Genomic DNA, 17,500 nt, shown 5'->3' with positions numbered 1-17,500 from the left:
ATAAAAGATACGAAAAAGAAGAAAAGGAAGATGAGTAACAATATAAAAAAGAGGGAATAGGGAACAGGAGGGCGAAGAATAAAAAAAGAAACGAAAAAGAAGAAAAAGAAGATGAGTAACAATATAAATAGAAAATGAAAGTAGGCAGAAAGAATACCATAGAAGTGAATGAATGAATGAATGAAGAAGCAGAGGATAATGAAAATGAATAAAGAAAAAGAAGAAAAAAATGAGAAATAACAAAAACAATCACAACAAAATCACCATCACTAAGTCCCCTATCACCACCACCACCACCACCACCAATACCAACAACAACAACAACAACAACAACAACAACTATCACTTTTTGCCACATATTCCCTTAATTGCCCGGATGTTGTAAGTTTCCGGAACATCCTACGTCATGTGAGAGAGAGAGAGAGAGAGAGAGAGAGAGAGAGAGAGAGAGAGAGAGAGAGAGAGAGAGAGAGAGAGAGAGAGAGAGAGAGAGAGAGAGAGAGAGAGAGAGAGAGAGAGAGAGAGAGAGAGAGAGTTGGATATTTGCCTTTTTAAGAGTGAGTTGAAAGTGATCAGGTATTCATTGCCCGCTCTCTCTCTCTCTCTCTCTCTCTCTCTCTCTGAACTATAATTTACGATGACCCACTGAATTTCTCTATTTTAAAACCTCATATATATTCTTTCTCCTCCTCCTCTCCTCTCCTCTACTCCTCCTCCTCCACCTCCTTCTCCTCCTCCTCCTCCTCCTCCTCCTCCTCCTCCTCCTCCTCCTCCTCCTCTTCCCTCTTCACTTGGCAGTAGCAGACTGGTTTATCGAGTTTACACAGGGGCTAACACTTCCCATGTGTGTGTGTGTGTGTGTGTGTGTGTGTGTGTGTGTGTGTGTGTGTGTGTGTGTGTCTATGTGTCTAGTGCATTTGACTATCCATTTAGCTGTCTGCGATCTCTCTCTCTCTCTCTCTCTCTCTCTCTACGGAAGAAGTAAATGGTAATGCAATAATTCGTTTGACAAGTTCTTTCTCTCCCTTGACAATTCTCTCTCCCTCCTCCTCCCTCTCCCTCCCTCCCTTAATTCACTCCTTTCCTCCCTTTAACTCCACCGCCAATTACCTTCCCTCCTTCTCTAAGTATTTAAATGTGTTTATATCTAATTTAAGGTGAGGAAAGAAAGTTCAAAAGCTAATTGTTGTGCGGGTTGTGGTAGTAGTAGCAGTAGTAGTAGTAGTAGTAGTAGTAGTAGTAGTAAAAGTAGAAGTCGTAAGAGGAAATGATGGAGAAAAAAAAAGAAAGAGTAGGAAGATCAGAAAGAGGAGGAGGATGAAGAGAAAAATATCATGTTCACTTATTTTCCTTTTCCTTATCCAATTCTTTCCCCAACCCCTTTCATCTCACCCTTATAATCCCATATCTTTATCAAATCCCACTCTTTTCTTGATCAAACCCCTTCCGTTAATCCTTTAAAACTCAATTCTTACTTAATACCATTCTCGCAACCCTCGAATCCCCTTGTAAGGCAAGCTAGAGGGTTGGATTACATGTATATGGATTCTCAACCCTCCTACGAACGCTATTGTCTCCGATCCGTGCGACTGAACACTACTGAAGCTGGCCTGTGTCCGAGAGAGAGAGAGCGAGAGAGAGCGAGAGAGAGAGAGAGAGAGAGAGAGAGAGAGAGAGAGAGAGAGAGAGAGAGAGAGAGAGAGAGAGAGAGAGAGAGAGAGAGAGAGAGAGAGAGAGAGAGAGAGAGAGAGAGAGAGAGAGAGAGAGAGAGAGAGAGAGAGAGAGAGAGAGAGAGAATTGACTCCACAATACATATCCCTGATCTATTCATGGAGTCCACAATCTATCATTCTTTCGCTTAATCAACCCACTGAAGCCTCTAATCTATCAGCCTATCTATCTGTTTATCTATCAATTTATCTATCTATCTATCTATCATTACCTGGAGCTAAATCAAAACCTTTCAGAGTATGATATATGACGAACATTTGTCAGAGAGGAAAAGGGATGTAGAGGGGAAAGAGGGGAGTGAGAGAGAGAGAGGAAAGGGAGGGGAAAAGATGGTAAAAAGTGAGGAGAAAGGAGGGAAAAAGGAGAAGAGGGAATGAGAAATACAAATGGGAATGAAAGAGAGAAAGGAAAGAGGGTAGAAGAGAAGGGAAGAGGAAGAGAAAGAAAATGAAGGGGAGGAGAGGAGTGTCTGAAACAAATGAGAATGAAAATGAAAAGGGGAAAGAAGGAAAAGAGGAAGAGATAAAGAGGGTGAGGAGAAAAAAAAGGAGGAAGAGGAGAGAAGAGGAAGTGTGAAATAGGAATGAAAATAATAAAGAAGAGAAAAATGAGGAAAAGGGGAAGAAGGAAAGAATGAGGAAGAAGAGAAGGAGAAAGAGGAAAAGAAGCAGGAAGATACGAGGAAGAGGGAGATAAAGAGAGTAAGGATGAAAAAATAGGGAGAAGAAAGAAGAAGAGGAGAAAGAAGAAAAGAAAGAAGCAGAAGAGGAAGAAGAAAAAGGAAAACAACCCCCCCAAAAAACAGTAAGGGTTCATATTGACGTTGGTGGTGATGGCGGTGGTGGTGGTGATGGTGGTGGTGATGGTGGTGGTGGTGATGATGGTGATAGTCTCCCGGTGACCAGTGGATATCACCATGTTTGTCTCCTCCATTATCTCTCCCTTCCTCTCTCTCCCCTTCCCTCCCTTCCACCCTCCCTCCCCCACCTGATATTAAGCTCAGAACTTGGCTACGGTGCAAGTGAAGGAAGGGAGGGAGGGAGGGAGGGAGGGAGAGAAGGGAGGGAGAGGAGGCGGGGAGGATAAAGGGTAGAAAGAACTAAATCTCTAGCTACATGGAGGGAAGAGAGAGAGAGGGAGAGAGAGGGAGAGGGAGAGGCAGAGAGATAAAATAAGAGATAGAGGGTAAGGGAGAGGAAGGGAAACGTAAAGGATAGAGAAAATAAAGTAAGTTAAGGGATGAAATAAATGAGAAAAAGGAAGATAAATAAGAATCAGAAGAAAAGAACAACCCAGCGACCTCTACATAATAAAGAAGAGAAAAAGAGAAAGGGAAGAGAAAATAAAGGAAATAAAAGAGAAACGGAAGTAATAGGCATTGAAACAGTAATAAGAATATGGACTAAGGAATAAGAACAAGAAGATAAGAATGACACATCGACAACATAACATAGAAGGAAAAAGAGAGGAAAATAAAAAAAAGGGAAAATGAGAGATGAACTGGACTTAATAGAGAATGAAATAGGAACCACTAAGAGACATGAAGAAGAAAATGAAGGAAGACAAAAGAGGAACTGGACGTAATTGACACTGGAATATTAACGAAGAAAAGGAGATGAAGAGGAAAAAGAGGAAGAAAAAAGAAGAAACTGGACGTAATTGACACTGGAATATTAACGAAGAAAAGGAGATGAAGAGGAAAAAGAGGAAGAAAAAAGAAGAAACTGGACGTAATGAACATTGGAATATTGACGGAGAAAGGGAGAATGAAGAAAAAAATTAAAAAAAGAAGAAAGTGGAGGTAATAGACTTTGAATTATTAACAAAGAAAGGGAGATGAAGAGGATAAAAAGGAAGAAAAAGGAATCTGGACGTAATAGACATTGAAATATTAACAAAGAAAGGGAGACGGAGAAGAAAAAAAGGAAGAAAAAGGAAGAACTGGACGAAATAGACACTGAATTATTAACGAAGAAAGGCAAATGAAAAAGAAAAAAAAAAGAAAAAGGAAGAAATTGGACGTAATAGACTCTGAATTATTAACGAAGAGAGGGAGGCGGAAAAAAAATAAATAAAAAAAAGAGAAGAAAAAGCCGTCCCCTACATAACGAAGACTATTAACAAAAGCATAATAAATAATAAACGAGGGAGTCAGAAGGCGAAGATTAAATTAAAGTGACAAACGAATATTTTTTTCTCGTTTAGTTATGCATCAACGTATATCATTTCCAGGCTTCTAAAAAAAAAAAAAAAGATGAACATTGATTTTTTTACTCTCTCTCTCTCTCTCTCTCTCTCTCTCCAGTCTGGCGTGTTGCTGTAACTCTCTCTGAAGCAAATGGTGTGAGAGATGTATATTGGAAGAGACCCACATCCTCTCTCTCTCTCTCTCTTATTCCCCCCTTGCCACCTTCACCACCTCGTTTTCCTCCTCCCTTTCCTCCGTTTGTCTCTCTCCCTCTTTCCCTCCTCCTCCTCCTCCTCCTTCCAGTCATCCTCTCCTCCTCCTCCTCCCCCCTCCAGCACCTTCAACATACCTAATCCATTTCGCCACCTCTCTCTCTCTCTCTAGGGGCCTTTTCAGGGGTTTTCTTTGCATATTTCTCTATAAAATACGAGATGCTAGTAGACAAAGGAAGGGTTAAACACACACACACACACACACACACACACACACACACACACACACACACACACTTCCCCCCATCCCCTCCCCACACAGACGAAGGAGAAGAGAATGAAAAAAAAAAGAAAGCCGCCTGAGACAAGACTAATAGCTCATCATTCTAGCCAACTCCTACATTTTGGCTGCCGCGGGTGGTTACTGGGCCCGCTAACCACTTAACTACTTAATTGGCCTGTTAGAGAAGTGCCGGGTAGCCAAAACATAGGTTAGTGGAGGCAAAGTTGTGAACAGGGGTAAGGAGGAGGAGGAGGAGGAGGAGTAGGAGGACTGGGAGGATTTCAACGTTTTTAATTTTATCACGAAGAATTTTATAGTTCCATTATTTTCACATTTTCGAGCATTACAGTTATGAGAGAGAGAGAGAGAGAGAGAGAGAGAGAGAGAGAGAGAGAGAGAGAGAGAGAGAGAGAGAGAGAGAGAGAGAGAGAGAGAGAGAGAGAGAGAGAGAGAGAGATAGAGAGAGAGAGAGAGAGAGAGAGAGAGAGAGAGAGAGAGAGAGAGAGAGAGAGAGAGAGAGAGAGAGAGAGAGAGAGAGAGAGAGAGAGAGAGAGAGAGAGAGAGAGAGAGAGAGAGAGAGAGAGAGAGAGAGAGAGAGAGAGAGAGAGAGAGAGAGAGAGAGAGAGAGAGAGAGAGAGAGAGAGAGAGAGAGAGAGAGAGTAGGGGAATGTTGCTGTACTGAGGTGAGGCAGGTGGGACTAAATCAATTGTTTCTGTAATTAAATTGTGTTAGGGAGGAAGGGAGGAAAGAGAGGGAAGGGAGGGAGGGAGAGATGGAGGGAAGGGAGGAAAGAAATGAGGGAAGAGAACGATAAAACAAGGTAGAAAGAGGTGTTATGAGAGAGAGAGAGAGAGAGAGAGAGAGAGAGAGAGAGAGAGAGAGAGAGAGAGAGAGAGAGAGAGAGAGAGAGAGAGAGAGAGAGAGAGAGAGAGAGAGAGAGAGAGAGAGAGAGAGAGAGAGAGAGAGAGAGAGAGAGAGAGAGAGAGAGAGAAATGGAACATCCGACCCAGTTCATGTTTTTCTTTCAGTCTTAAAATTAAAAGTTAACACACACACACACACACACACACACACACACACCTCCCCGCACACATTCCCCCATCCCCCCACACATACACACACACACACACACACACACATACACATACACACATACCCGTACACGTTTCTAAATAAAATTAGGATACTAACACAATATTCAACGCTAATTTGTACACACGCAAACGCCATTTTCCACCAATTAAAAATGTACCTTTTGCGTTCCCATGGCAACGCGGCGCCGCCCCTTGAAGCCGAGGTCCGTCCGCCATGTTATGTTATTACTGCGATAATTTATGCATTCATTATTGTATCTATTTCCATATCGATCAGGAGTGTCCGCCGCGCCGCATCGCCAGGATAAATGTTTGTGTGTCAGGACGTGTTTTTATGTGTTGTACGTTCGTGTGTGTGTGTGTGTGTGTGTGTGTGTGTGTGTGTGTGTATATCTCCATCTCCTTTTACAGCGGCATTGATGAGCGGGTTTTCCTTCTCTCATTATTTTTTTTTGCCCTCGAGTTGTTTCCTTTACCGTAAAAAAATCCGTCTGTCTATCTCACTGCCTGTATGTCTGTCTGTGTTTGTCTCTGCGTGTGTGTCTATCGACCTCATTGTGTGCCTGTCTGTTGGTCTGATTGCCTGTCTGACTTCCTGCTTTTTGTTCTGTAATTTTCTTATTTCTCGTTGTATTGCATGCGCTTTTGAATGTATGAGTGTATTTTGTATATGCATGTATGTAAATATGTATGTATGTATTGAGGTATATTTGTATGTATTTATGTATGTATTGGTGTTTGGGTGTATGTATGTATTTAATGGAGATTATACACGTGCTATCCCTTTATGTATAGCTATCGATCTATCTAAAAATATTAATAAAAAGCAGAGCAAAAATATATACATCACACACACACACAAAAAAAAAACACAAAAAATACATGATCGGAACATGTGCCATCAATGCAAAATAAAAGATAAGCTCTATTGACTCTCCTGTATCGCATGTCTACTCTACAGGTGAGAGAGATATAGAGATACAGGTAGGCAGGTAGGTAGGTACGGTAAGGTAAAGGGTAGATAGAAAGGTAGGTCCAGGTAAGAGATGGGTCAGGGTAAGTAGGTAGATAGGTAGGTAGGTAAGGTAAGGGTAAGCAGAAAGGTAGGTCCAGGTAAGAGATGGGTCAGGATAGGTAGCTAGGTAAGGTAAGGTAAGCAGAGAGGTAGGTCCAGGTAAGAGATGGGTCAGGGCAGGTAGCTAGGTAAGGTAAGGTTAAGCAGAGAGGTAGGTCCAGGTAAGAGATGGGTCAGGATAGGTAGCTAGGTGAGGTAAGGGTAAGCAGAGAGGTAGGTACAGGTAAGAGATGATTCAGGGCAGGTAGGTGGATAGGTATGCCCAGGTGAGGTCCATATCATCATGCTGCCATTGATACAAGTGAGTGAAAGTTCCTGATCCTGAGTACTCTGACGCAAATGGCTTCATAATCTGCGGAACACTCTCTCTATTGACTGCTATGCGCCGGGAAAAATAGGTATATTCGAGAGTTTTAGAGATAATTAAAGATAAATAGATAGAGAGTGACTTTTTGCGTGTGTACTCCATATGTAATTGCTGTTGGTTTTAGTGGAAGTATTAAGTTAGAAGTAGTAGTAGTAGTAGTAGTAGTAGTAGTAGTAGTCAAAGCAGTCACCACAAAGTTTAGTGGCAATAGTAGTAGAGGTAGTAGAAGTATTATTTGTAGTAGCAGTAGTAGTAGTAGTAGTAGTAGTAGTAGTAGTAGTACTTAAAACAGTCAACACAAGATTTTAAGTAGGATTACGGTGGTAGTAACAGTAGGAGAGGCAGTAGTAGCAGTAGTAGTTGCAGTATTAGCCAAAACAAAGCAGTTACCACAAGCATAAGCACAAACAGGTCAGTAGAAATAGCAGTAGAAGTAATAGTAGTGTCATTAGTAGCATCAGATTAACCACAAACATACAAGCACCCCCTTAAAATCACCAACCGACGAAGAGAAAACGAACACTACCCAGAGAGACCAGGAGAAGGGAAGGGCGGATGGAAAGAGCAAGGCGGCATTAGGATTGGTATTGTCAGACGCTTCCAACCCGCACACCAACTATTTTCAGAGGCCAAGAAGATCAGCCGGGTCCATACGAGTTCCTTTGTGTAGGTTCATGGTAGAGAAGAAGGGTCAAACTACTAACAAGGTCATTAAACTACTCCTGAAAATTCCCACAACTCCTACGAAAGCCTTGTCAAATATGTGTTCTTGGGCGCGGGTATGTTTAATAATATGGCCCTAGGAAGGTTGGTATTGTGACACTTTCGGTTCTCACATCAGCCATTTCTAAAGGTCAAAGAGGGGGTCAATCGGGTTCTAATGAGTGTTTCTTTAGGTTCATGGCACAGAGGAAGGGTCAAACCACCACCAGGGTCATAAAACTACTGCTGGAAATGCCCACAACTCCTACGAAAGCCTTGTCAAATTTGTGTATTCTGACAACGAAATGTCTTGAAATACGACCCGTTCTTAAAATTCTCGGCTTGCAACACACCAACAGCTTCCCCCAAGAGCCCTCAAGTGCAATGAAGACCAAAAGGAGATTCATGACACAAGAAAAAAAAGCGAGGCATATTGAAAAGAGAAACCGTGAGTGAGAAAGAGTGGGAGGAAAAAAGCAAGTGGGAGAGAGAGGAGGGAGAGGAGGAGAGAGGGAAAGAGAGGTAGAGAGAGGAGGAGGAAAGACTGTGTGAAATAGGTTGTGAGAGAGAGGAGGGCCGTTTCAAAGTGAGTGCACGTGTGTGTGTGTGTGTGTGTGTGTGTGTGTGTGTGTGTGTGTGTGTGTGTGTGTGTGAAATATGAGGCAGAGGACGAAAGAGTGTGAGTGAGAGTAGTAGGGAACAGATGACAGCAATTGGGAGAATAAAGATGGAGAAGAAGAGGAGGAGGAGGAGGAGGAGGAGGAGGGAAGGGGAGGAGGAGGGGGAAGGGATGATAGTGGTAGCGATGACGGAGTAGGAGAGGAGGAAGAGGAGGAGGAGGAGGAGGAGGAGGAGGAGGAGGAGGAGGAGGAGGAGGACGATTTCAGATGTGACATACGTAGAGTCAGAAGGGAGGAAGAGCAAACACACACACACACACACACGCACACACACACACACACACACACACACACACACACACACACACACGCACACATGCCCTCACGTGTCTCATAACAATTACACTATTGTACGTGTTTACGCTCTAATCCGCTTTCGAGGAGGAGGAAGAGGAGGAGGAGGAGGAGGAGGAGGAGGAGGAGGAGGAGGAGGAGGAAGCGACTTGTGTGTTGGGGAATGGCAGATAATTACGAGAGAGAGAGAGAGAGAGAGAGAGAGAGAGAGAGAGAGAGAGAGAGAGAGAGAGAGAGAGAGAGAGAGAGAGAGAGAGAGAGAGAGAGAGAGAGAGAGAGAGAGAGAGAGAGAGAGAGAGAGAGAGAGAGAGAGAGAGAGAGAGAGAGAGAGAGAGAGAGAATGTGTTGGGCTGAATCGTTTTCATAATTCTTCTTGATTTGTTAGTGTGTGTGTGTGTGTGTGTGTGTGTGTGTGTGTGTGTGTGTGTGTGTGTGTGTGTGTGTGTGTTCGGGACTTCGCTATGAAGGCATAAATATTGGCTGTCACTACCTTGTGTGGTGTACATGGAAAACACACACACACACACACACACACACACACACACACATACACACACACGGTCCTGGATTTAAGAAGTTTGACAAGATGGGTTTCTATGCAAATATTTTTCAGCGGATCTGTAAGCGATGGAAACGAGAGAGAGAGAGAGAGAGAGAGAGAGAGAGAGAGAGAGAGAGAGAGAGAGAGAGAGAGAGAGAGAGAGAGAGAGAGAGAGAGAGAGAGAGAGAGAGAGAGAGAGAGAGAGAGAGAGAGAGAGAGAGAGAGAGAGAGAGAGAGAGAGCGGCGTTCATGAAATGTTGGAGAAACGATAGAAAAAAAAGAAAGATGAAGGATTTAGGATGACAATTTCCAGTTTCACTTCTGTTCGTCCCTTGGGGGAAAAAGGTTTATCGCCCTCTCTCTCTCTCTTCCCCCATTCTCGTTTACTACTTCAGTTTTTCTCAATTCGTTTTTTTTTATTAATATTTCTATGAATCTATTTTTATATTTTCACACGTTTTTCTTTTTCTCTTCCTCCATATTCTCGTTTGTCTTCATCTTTTTCTATTGATTTCCTTACCTATTTTTACTATGAATACGTTTTTCACACATCTTTCCTTTTCTCTGTCTCCTTTTTATCGTTTTTTTCTTCGTTTTTCTCTATGTCCTAACCAATTTTTATTATGAATACATTTTTCACACATTTTTCCTTTTCTCTATCTCATTTTTAGCGTTTACTTCTTCATTTTTCTCTATTTCCTTATCCATTTTTTACCATGCATCCAGTTTTTCATATTTTTTCACACAGTTGGCGTTTATAAGTGTTTTTTTTTGGGGGGGGGACTCGCAGCGCAAACAAAATGAAATAACATAAACAGATTAAAACATCGTGTAACTTCCCCGCCTCTCGCTTTCGCCTCTCTCTGCTGTGGGAATGATGTTTAATGTTGGCAGAGAAAAAAAATAAATTAAACAACAACGAAATGAAATCTTGTATATCAGTCCATCCGGTTGTCTTATTAAACACTCACACACACGCACAGATACACACACACACACACACACACACACACACACGCACACCCCTTCCCCCCCCCCCACACACACACACACACACACACACAGACATGTACGTAGCAGCAGCAGCGTTAACAACATACACTGAACACTCTCTTTAATTGGAATAAAAATAAAATAAAAGAGTACATATAATTTCATTTCGGTCGATGCCTTTCGGGAAAAAAAATATTCGGAATTGTGAAACTTCCTCAATTTTTTTCGGTTCAGTTGTGTATTTTAACAATGTACAGCTGCGTGCGTGTGTGTGTGTGTATGTGTGTGTGTGTGTGTGTGTATGGGAGCTCGTGTGAGTGTATGTATGTGTGTGAATAGGTGCGTGAATGTGTGTATGTCTGTCTGTCTGTGTGTATGTATGGGAGATTGTGTGTGAGTGTGTGTGTGTGTGTGTGTGTAAAGGTGCGTTTGTGTGTGTGTTTGGATGTACGTTAATGAGCACAATTTCTTTCATAGTTCAGCTTAATAGGAAAATGAAAGAGAAAAAAAGGAAATATTGAATGAATGTGGAAAATCGGAGAGATGAAAAGCACTGGAAATGAAAACAAAAGGTACTCAAAGAATTTATAATATTGGAAAAAGGGGATTATAGCCTTAAAAATCATGCTATAACTTTGAGATCAATAAGCTAATATACAAGAAAATTCAGCTTAATCACGAAACAGCGAGAATGAAACACACACGCGAACATTAATGATAATCTAGAAAACACAGAAAATAAAACAAAACAAAAAGTATCATGATAAAACAATAAAAATAAATAACAACAAGAAAAAAAAAGACTCCAACGTAATGTCATAAAACCAAGAGAGCAAGAAAATTGACAGAAAAAGGAGGAAGCGAAAAGTGAGCAAGTGAGAAAGTGAGAAAGAGTGGGTGTGACAAAAATGTGAGACGGAGAGTGTCACCAAGATTTTATTTTATAAGCTCGTGCCGCTGACAGACAGAAAGACTTGATGGAGGGGGGGAGAGGGCGGGAAAGGGGGAAAGGGGGAGGGGGAGAGAGAGAGAGAGAGAGAGAGAGAGAGAGAGAGAGAGAGAGAGAGAGAGAGAGAGAGAGAAAGTAACGAGCGTAAAAGAGATTGCTCCTACCTCTCTCCATAAACTCTCTCTCTCTCTCCATTACTGTCAACCCAAGTACCGTAGAATAATGTCCATATTCAACCGTTCTTTCTCTAGAGCGATGATATGAACTCTCTCTTTGCAGAACTAAAAACAGATATCAGAAAAACGACAGAGAGAGAGAGAGAGAGAGAGAGAGAGAGAGAGAGAGAGAGAGAGAGAGAGAGAGAGAGAGAGAGAGAGAGAGAGAGAGAGAGAGAGAGAGAGAGAGAGAGGGGGCAGGAGGTCATCAGACGCCCATTAGGTCCATTAACCGTATAAAATAGCCATGGGTTTCGTCCTTAGTGCCAGCTTCAGAAGTCTCTCTCTCTCTCTCTCTCCCTTCGTCACCTTTCGTATATTTATCACCATTTTCCTCTTTCATATCTCGCTTTATTTCATTCTGATTTTCCTGAACAAGATTTTCATATATTATACTTTTTTTGTTACTCTCCTCGTTTCCATAATGTAATTCATGAGATTCGCACGTAATTAATTAATACGCCTCGTTTTTCAGTTTTATATTTCCTTTTAATTATTTTCTTTTTCTCTCACCTGCATTTTATTTTCCATTTTCTCTTCCTGAGTTATTCGTTATCTCTCTTTCCTTTCTTTCTCTTGGTTTCGTTATTTCTCTGGTTCTTCCTTTCATTATTCATGTATTCAGTTCATTCAATATTGTTCGTTTTTCTTTTCCTTTCTGTTCTCCATTCACTTCCTTTCTTCCTTCTTTTCTTTCTTTCTTTCTTTCTCTCTTTCTTTTTCTTTCTTTTCATATTTATTTCGGTACTACTACTACTACTACTACTACTACTACTACTACTGCCACTGCTGTTACTACCACCACATCTACCACCAACATCACCACCCATGCCCTTTCCCAACCACCACCACCACCATCACAACCACCACCACCACCATCATCCCCCCCCTCACCACCATTACCTCTAACAATAAGCTCATCTTTACCTGTACAAAACAATGATGCTCCACACAGGTTCACTAATTAACAGGTGTTGTGCCACAAAGGAGCTGTTTATGGGCCCAAAACACACGGCTAATCAGTAAAAGAGGAAAACAGGTTAATGAAAAAAATGTATTATAGAAAAAAATGTTGAATTGGCGGTCATCTTTTCACTCGCTCCCATTGTGTTTTGCTGATGGAGTTAATTGATTAAAGGTGATTTATGATAAGCAGGTATGTTTTTTTTTTTATTGTTGTGTATATATATGTAGTTGGGTTACGGAAGATAATGAGAATATAAGCATGAAAAAATAATTATTATAGAAAAGCGCTAATTTAACATAACAAAGAAATAAGTAGGTATTTTTTTTTATTGTTGTGTATATATATGTAGTTGGGTTACGGAAGATAATGAGAATATAAGCATGAACAAATAATTATTGTAGAAAAGCGCTAATTTAACACAACTAAGAAATATGTAGGTTGTGTATATATTTGTTGTTGGGTTACGGAAGATAATGAGAATATAAGCATGAAAACATAATTATTGTAGAAAAGCGCTAATTGAACATATGTAGAAATATGTAGTTTTTTTTTATTGTTGTGTACATGGTTTGTTTGTTTGCGTTAGAAGATACTTGAAAGAAAAGTTAGTGAATGTTGAAGATGGTAATGTTGTGGAAAGGCTAATATAAGATAACTTAGAGAATATACAATGAACTTAAAAAAAAACAATGATAAGACTATTTTTTTATTACTTGTTGTTTGTTTGGTTGGGTAAGAAGATAACTGAAAGAAAAGTTAGTGAATGTTGAAGATGGTAATGTTGTGTAAAGGCTAATATAAGATAACTTAGAGAATATACAATGAACTTAAAAAAACAACAATGATAAGACTATTTTTTTTTATTACTTGTTGTTTGTTTGGTTGGGTAAGAAGATAATTGAAAGAAAAAAAAGATATAAGCATGGAAACAACATTGTAAAGAACGGTAATATAAGATCATTAAGGGATTATTAGAAGGACTTAAGTATCAATTAAAAAAGTATGACAAGACTTTTTTGAATTAACGAGGATGACAAGAAAAAAAAATAGAAAAAACAATGGAAAGACAAAAAAAGAGGAAATCACAAACATCTTATTACCGAGCAAGACAAAAAAGAACAACAACAAAATGAAACTGACAAATCTTATTTTTACCAGAAGGAAAATAAAAGAAAATAATCAGTGACTAAGCTTTCCATTACCGAGGAAAACAACAAAAAATAAAACAAAAAAAACACGAAAATGACAAAAAAATAAATACCCAACAAAATCGCATCCACAAAAAGAAAAAAAATCACAACACTATACGAAAAAGAGAAGAGAAGAAAACAAGGAAAACAAAAAGGAATAGAGAGAGGGAGGGAACGAAGAGGAGAGTAAAGGGAAGAAAGGGAGAAGAGGGAGAGGGGAAGGGAAGGAGGCTAAAGAAGGAGAGGAAGAAGAAGCAAGGGAAGGGATGAAGGGAGAAGATAGGGAAGAGAGGGTAGAGAACAGAGAAGGTAGAAGAGGAAGGAGGAGGCACGGAGGAGGGAGGGAGAGAAGGAGAGAAGGAAGGGTGGGAGGCAAAGGAGGAAGAGGTAGACCAGTGTTTTAAAAGGGGAAGCAAAGGGAAGAAAGCAAGGGAAGAAAGGGAGAAGGGAGAGGAAGAGGGCACGGAGAAGGGAGAGAGGTTAAGGAAGGAAAGGAAGAAGAAGAAAGGGATGAAGAAGAGAGGGAGAGGGAGAGAAAAGGGAGGTACAAAGAGAAACAAAACAAAACAAAGAAAAAGCTACCCCTAAAAATGAAAAAAAAAATATCACTTTAAAACTACCTTTCTCTCTATCGTCAAAAAATAGAAAACAAAAGAACATCAAACAAACCAGAATCCATAAAACTTCACAAAATACCAAACTAAAAAAAAACTACAGAAAAAACGAGTAAAACAAGAAAAAAACATGAATTAAAACAGGAAACAAAGGGACTTACGCACATCAATCCTATCTATATGTAAAAAGAGAGAGAGAGAGAGAGAGAGAGAGAGAGAGAGAGAGAGAGAGAGAGAGAGAGAGAGAGAGAGAGAGAGAGAGAGAGAGAGAGAGAGAGAGAGAGAGAGAGAGAGAGAGAGAGAGAGAGAGAGAGAGAGAGAGAGAGAGAGAGAGAGAGAGAGAGAGAGAGAGAGAGAGAGAGAGAGAGAGCAAAGAGAAAAAAAACAGCAAGAAGAAAAAGAGGAAGACAAAAATACAGTTTAAGCTACGGCCGAAAAAAATGAAGAAGAAAAATAGTGGGGAAAAAAATATCTCTCGGGGGCACGAGAGGGAATCATCTCTTCTTTTATATCGCCGTAAAGTACTCGCCAGGAAGGGTATTAAAGGGGAGGGGAAAAAAAACTCTCGCCTGTTATATCAAGGGAGGGAGAGAAAGTACCTCCCTTCCCTTCTCTCTCTCTCTCTCTCTCTCTCTCAGCCGCCTTCAAAAGTATAAGTAACAGGTTCGTAAAAGGTGGTTTGTGGAGGCGATAGATAGATAGATAGATAGATAGATAGATAGAAAGAATAGTCTGATAGAAGGAGATAAATAGATATAGATAGATAAATATAGACAGGCAGATTGATACTGATACTTTTTTTTTTTTTTACAGCAAAAGAGACAGTTTAAGGGCGTACAAAAAAAAAAGAAAACAATATTAGAAAAAAGCCCGCTACTTACTGCTTCTGGTATAATTAGATAGATAGTTAGATATATAGTTAGACAGACAGATAGATAGATATAGATACAGATAAAAAGGAGAAAGAAGAAGAGAGAGAGAGAGAGAGAGAGAGAGAGAGAGAGAGAGAGAGAGAGAGAGAGAGAGAGAGAGAGAGAGAGAGAGAGAGAGAGAGAGAGAGAGAGAGAGAGAGAGAGAGAGATACTGAGAGAGAGAGAGAGAGAGAGAGAGAGAGAGAGAGAGAGAGAGAGAGAGAGAGGGAAACAAAGGAGCAAATCAAATCATAATCAAGGTGAAAATAAGTCGTAATTAAGGTGAAAGTTGTTTAATACTACATCTTTTTTTTTGTTTATTTTTGTTTTGTATCTAAGATGGTGATGGTTTTCTTGAATGGAATAGACTGACTTTCCTGACCTCCCCCGCACACACACGCACACGTACACACACACACACACACACACACACACACACACACACACACACACACACACACACACACACAAACACACACACACACACACACACTCACATATGGAGTAAACTCTTCGATTGTCAAGTTAAGAGGATAAGAAGGAGCTGGAAAATGAGGGAAAGGAGGAGGAAGAGGAGGAGAAGGAGGAGGAGGAGGAGGAGGGGGAGAAGGCGATCGAAGACAACGACAAAGAAGAGGAGGAAGAAGAAGAAGAAGAGGTGGTGGAGGAGGAGGAAGAGGAAGACTAAACATAAACAACCTCCCTCTCCAATTTTCTTTTAACTTTCTTAAGACAACAGCGTCACCGAAAGGACAGGACAGATGAAAGGAGGGAGGGAGGGAGGGAGAGAGGAAGGAGAGAGGAGGGGAGAAGGCGGGAAAAGAAAGAGAAAGAACAGGGAAGCGCAGAAGAGACGGATGATGAAAGGCAGGGAAGAGGAGGAAGGAAAACGGAAAGGAGAGAAAGAAGGAATGAGAGAAACGACAGGAAAGAGAAGAGGTGGGAAGGATAGCTTGGGGAAGAGAGAGACACACAGAGAGAGAGAAAGAGGGAGAAAGGAAACGAAGGAAGAATAAGAAAGAAGAGAAGGGAAGTGAAGGGATAAAGGTGTGATTAAAGAGAAGATAAGGAAGATGATATGAACAGAGGGAGGAGAGGATAAGGGAGAAAGAACAAAAAGAGGAAGAGGAGGAGGAGAGAGAAAAGGACAAGGAAGAAAAGGAGAAATGAATGAATTGATATAAAGAGAAAGAGTAACAATAATGTCTAAGAAGGAAAGGAAAGAGAAAAAGAAGGAAAGGGAAAGAATGATGAAGGAGGAGGAGGAAAGACAAGGAAATGTATGAAAAGAGAAAGATGGAGGAGGTAGGAAGGCAAGGGAAGGGATGAAGGGAGAAGGAGAAATGAGGTACGAAGATGGGAGTGAGGGGAGGAAAGGGAGAAGGTAGAGGAAGAGGGAGAGGAAATGGCAAAGGGAGGGAAGGAAGGAGAAGGTACAGAGCAGAGAAGGTAGAGGAGGAAGGAAAAGGGAAGGAGGAGGGAGAGAAGGGAGGAAAGGAGGAGGGAGGGCCAATGGCTTAGAAGGGGAAGCAAAGGAAACCAAGGGAAGGCAAAGGAATAGAGAGAGAGGGAACGAAGATGGCAGTGGAGGAAAGGGAGAAGGCAGAGGGGGAAGAAGGAACGGAGGAGATAAAGCACGGAGTAGGGAAGGAAGGGAGGGAGGAAAGGGAGAAGGCAGAGGGGGAGGAAGGAACGGAGGAGAGAAAGCACGGAGTAGGGAAGGAAAGGAGGGAGGAAAGAGAGAAGACAGAGGAGGAAGGAGAAGAAACAGAGAAGAAAAGGTACAAAGGAGGGAAGGAGGGAGGGAAGGAAGGGAGGGAGGGAAAGGAGGGAGGGAAGGAAGGGAGGGAGGGAAGGAGGGAGGGAGGGCTACTGTCTTAGAAGGAGAAGCCCTCGGAGGCAGTTTCCCTTCTCGGTGTGACAAGACCTGAGAGAGAGAGGAGAGAGAGAGAGAGAGAGAGAGAGAGAGAGAGAGAGACTGAGAGAGAGAGAGAGAGAGAGAGAGAGAGAGAGAGAGAGAGAGAGAGAGAGAGAGAGAGAGAGAGAGAGAGAGAGAGAGAGAGAGAGAGAGAGAGAGAGAGAGAGAGAGAGAGAGAGAGAGAGAGAGAGAGAGAGAGAGAGAGAGAGAGAGAGAGAGAGAGAGAGAGAGAGAGAGAGCGAGAGAGAGAGAGAGAGAGAGAGAGAGAGAGAGAGAGAGAGAGAGAGAGAGAGAGAGAGAGAGAGAGAGAGAGAGAGAGAGAGAGAGAGAGAGAGAGAGAGAGAGAGAGAGAGAGAGAGAGAGGAAAAGAAGACATATACCAGACAAAAAAATGATGAAGACAATGGGGTTTTATTCTCTCCTAAACTTTGTCTGTTATTGATTCTCTCTCTATCTCTCTCTATCTCTCTATTTATCTAACTATGTCTCTTTAAACCCACTCTTTCTCTCTCTATCTCCCTCTCTCACTCACTTTCTCACTCTCTCTATCTCTTAATGACAACAAGAACCGACCG

General features: G+C 41.4%; 1 protein-coding gene across 8 annotated transcripts in view; it reads right to left on the bottom strand.

Annotated features, from left to right (window-relative positions):
• LOC127003454 (GTPase-activating Rap/Ran-GAP domain-like protein 3) overlaps positions 1-17,500 on the bottom strand; it is a 300,826-nt gene that overhangs the window by 65,948 nt on the left and 217,378 nt on the right. The gene's annotated exons all lie outside the window — the stretch shown is intronic.

This window comes from Eriocheir sinensis, chromosome 25 (assembly GCF_024679095.1).
Source record: "Eriocheir sinensis breed Jianghai 21 chromosome 25, ASM2467909v1, whole genome shotgun sequence".
Taxonomy (NCBI): Eukaryota; Metazoa; Arthropoda; class Malacostraca; order Decapoda; family Varunidae; genus Eriocheir; species Eriocheir sinensis.
This window is presented reverse-complemented; position numbering and strand designations above follow the sequence as displayed.